At 64.4% G+C, this 3009-nt stretch overlaps 2 long non-coding RNA genes across 5 annotated transcripts; one reads left to right on the top strand and one right to left on the bottom strand.

Moving 5' to 3' along the window:
- The first annotated feature begins 222 nt into the window (after positions 1 to 222).
- On the top strand, positions 223 to 1759 carry LOC115280106. 3 transcript variants are annotated; one of them, XR_003903643.1, is made up of 4 exons: positions 223 to 286; positions 709 to 822; positions 1207 to 1303; positions 1576 to 1759. It is a non-coding gene; the product is annotated as an uncharacterized LOC115280106 (long non-coding RNA). The 3 variants fall into 3 exon arrangements; XR_003903644.1 differs by lacking the exon at positions 223 to 286 and adding an exon at positions 307 to 361; XR_003903642.1 differs by lacking the exon at positions 223 to 286 and having other exon boundaries at positions 327 to 822.
- On the bottom strand, positions 442 to 2930 carry LOC115280118. Of its 2 annotated transcripts, none has more exons than XR_003903658.1 (3): positions 2688 to 2930; positions 2088 to 2213; positions 442 to 562 (listed from the first exon to the last, which is right to left on the bottom strand). It is a non-coding gene; the product is annotated as an uncharacterized LOC115280118 (long non-coding RNA). The 2 variants fall into 2 exon arrangements; XR_003903657.1 differs by having other exon boundaries at positions 450 to 508.
- Positions 2931 to 3009: the final 79 nt, after the last annotated feature.

Genomic DNA, 3009 nt, shown 5'->3' with positions numbered 1-3009 from the left:
TCTTCAGCCCCCTCACCTGCTGAGCCCTGCATCAGCAAGAAGAGGCTCAAAGCTGGGATCCCAGAGCCCACCATGTTGCCTCCCCAGACTCCTGGGGCCTCTGTGGGGACAGACCTTGAAGGCCATCACCCCAGTAACCGGCTGGGCCCCGCCCAGCTGCCCACCCAACTTGCAAGGTTCTAAGTTCTGTTGCTAGGGAGCCCCCTTGACTATGGGGAAGAAGGAAGAGGGGTCACACAGGCCTGATCATGCCTGGTTGTTAAGAAGCCACTTCCTTAGCAACCAGGTGGAAGGGGCCAGGGGGTGGGGGTGGGGGCCTAGGCCTGAAAAAGAGCCTCCTTAGCAACTTGGGCAGAAAGAGGTGGCGGTGGTGGTCTAAGGCATCTCCTCCCTGCAAACCAGGGGGCCCTGAGGACACCTTCCTGCCTTGCACCCCTCTACTTCCTAACCCCATACCTGCACGGGCAGCTCCAAGTCTCCCGAGACCTCACAGCCTGGGGTCTTCCCCCTAGAAACCACGGGCAAGGGGCCTGAGGCTCACTGAGCCCTTGTTAGGGGTGGCCTAGGGGGACAAGGGGAAAATGGGGGTTGGGCTGGGGGCAGAGCCCTTGCTCAGGAGTCCCCTTGTCCCAAAGGCCCTCCAGGCCTCCCAGGGGAGTATGCTGGGGGCAGGGAGATATGAAGGCCCTGAGGGTGGCTTCTCCCTAGGCCTCAGTCCACCTGCAATAGGGAAAGGGGTCCATGTGGAGGTCCTCGAGCCCCGTCAGCGAAAGAGGAGGAGGCCAACTGGGGGACTGGGTTGGGAGTACAGTTTGCAGTATGGTGAGGAGGGGGCCTCCTGGAGCAGTGCCCGCTTTGGGGCCTGGGTTTCTGAGTGTGAGGGAGGAGAGGCTGGGGCCAGGACTCCTGGGTCTGAGGGAGGAGGGACTGGGGGCCTGGACTGCAGGGTCTGAGGGAGGAAGGGCTGGGGGGCCAGGACTCCTGGGTCTGAGGGAGGAGGGGCTGGGGAGGCTCAGGACTCCTGGGTCTGAGGGAGGAGGGGCTGGGGGGCCTGGACCCCTGGGTCTGAGGGAGGAGGGGCTGGGAGTCTGGACTCCAGGGTCTGAGGGAGGAGGGGCTGTGGTTCAGGACTCGTGGGTCTGAGGGAGGAGGAGGCCAGGACTGGTCTGAGGGCAACTGTCCAAAAGTCCAGACCCCATTTCTCAGGAAGCCCCGTGAGGCTGACCCCCACCCTGCGCATCTCCCATAAACATCCTGGTGGGAGCTGAGTGGCCCTGGGCTGCCTCCGTCAGAGATGACACAGGTTAGAGGGGGCTCAGCAGGGGGCCGGGGGTGGGGGGGTCATAGGGGTTGTGGAGCTGAGGCCAGCAGCTGATGACCATTTCCTGTGTCAACATCATCTGGACCCACTTCGCAATTCCCGGGATTCCTCAGGGATCAAGGAGGGGGTGGGGGGCGGGGCTGCCAGGGCCCTGGACCGCGGCTTAGGACTGGGGGGGCCCCGCCGTCACGGCCCTCACCGCTAATGACAGGTTTGGGCTGCTTCTGCGGCCCGCCTGCCCCGTCACCCCCCAGAGGCCAGACAGGACCCCCCAGGGACAGACAGACGGACACACACAGCCTTGGACCTGCTGACCTCACACCAGCCAGCCCCACCTCACCCAGGGGTCGGCAGGGGCAAGGACCCCTGGCTCCCCACTTGGTGTCCCGGGGGCACCTTCCCCCCTGTCTGTGACCCCCCCCACTGGGTTTCCTCCCATCTCTGGACTCATTTCTTTGTGTGTCTGTAGGTCTCATTGTTTTACACCATTGTCGGTTTGTCACTCTGAGTGCTTGTGTCATCTTGTCACCTGTTTGTGACTCCCCAGTCCTGCCTCTCAGTGTCTGGACCCCACCCCTTCTTGCTGTCTGGGGAAGCCCTGAGTCCTGAGCAATCCCCTCCCCCGCCCTCCTGCCCTACACCCCCCGCATCTCCCTCAGCCTCCTGCAGCCAGGAAGGATGAAGGATGGGGAAACACGACCCCAGAGCCCTGGGGGGGGGGACTGGCACCAGCCACGCACCACTGACCCAGCCCCAGACTCCTGACCTTTTCCATAGAGTAGTCCGCAAGTTGCAAAAGACACCTTTTTCTCCACCTGGAAACCAGGGTTTGGGGCCTGGACACAGGCATCTGGTCTGAGGGAGGAGCGGCTGGGGAGTCTGGACTCCTAGTCTGAGGGAGGAGGGCCTGGGGTTCAGGGCTCCTGGGTCTGAGGGAGGAGGGGCTGGGGCCTGGACACCTGGCATCTGGTCTGAGGGAGGAGGGGCTGGGGGTCTGGACTCCTGGTCTGAGGGAGGAGGGCTGAGGCAGGACTCCTGGGTCTGGGGGAGGAGGGGCTGGGGGTCTGGACCCCTGGGTCTGAGGGAGGAGGGGCTGGGGGGTCAGGACTCCTGGGTCTGAGGGAGGAGGGGCTGGGGGTCTGGACTCCTGTGTCTGAGGGAGGAGGGGCTGGGGGGTCAGGTCTCCTGTGACTGAGGGAGGAGGGGCTGGGGGTCCAGAAATCCTGGGTTGAAGAAGAGAGTCTGATTCCCTAGAGGTGGAAGGGGTTACCATTGCAAGATCCCTTTTGTTGCTCCCAGGCTGGCCGGGGGCCCAGTCCCTATCCCCTCAGGCCAGTCCATCCCCCAGGCTGGTGGCCTGAGTCACCTTGGCTGGCCCCGCCGGTCTGGGGGGGGGCTACGTCAGTTCTCCCCTCACTGACGCAGCCTTGGGCCCCCCACGCTGAGTCAGCCGGAAACAGGCCCCCTGAGGGGCGGAGACCCAGTGGTCAGAGGCCTGGGTCCCTGTGGGAGCGGGGGCTGGGAGGGCCCCTGGGGGGCCCTGGAAGGGGTGGCCATGACAGACCAAGAGAGAGAGCTCTTACCTGAAGCAATGAGGTCATGTTCCACCATGGGGGGGCTGTGACCTCACCTCCCCGGGGATTGGGCTGTCGTCCCCCCCTCCCATGGTGGGGGATGGGAGGGGGAGA

Source organism: Suricata suricatta, chromosome 16 (genome assembly GCF_006229205.1).
Source record: "Suricata suricatta isolate VVHF042 chromosome 16, meerkat_22Aug2017_6uvM2_HiC, whole genome shotgun sequence".
Taxonomy (NCBI): Eukaryota; Metazoa; Chordata; class Mammalia; order Carnivora; family Herpestidae; genus Suricata; species Suricata suricatta.
The sequence above is the reverse complement of the archived record's forward strand: the minus strand, read 5'-3'. Positions and strand labels throughout refer to the sequence as shown.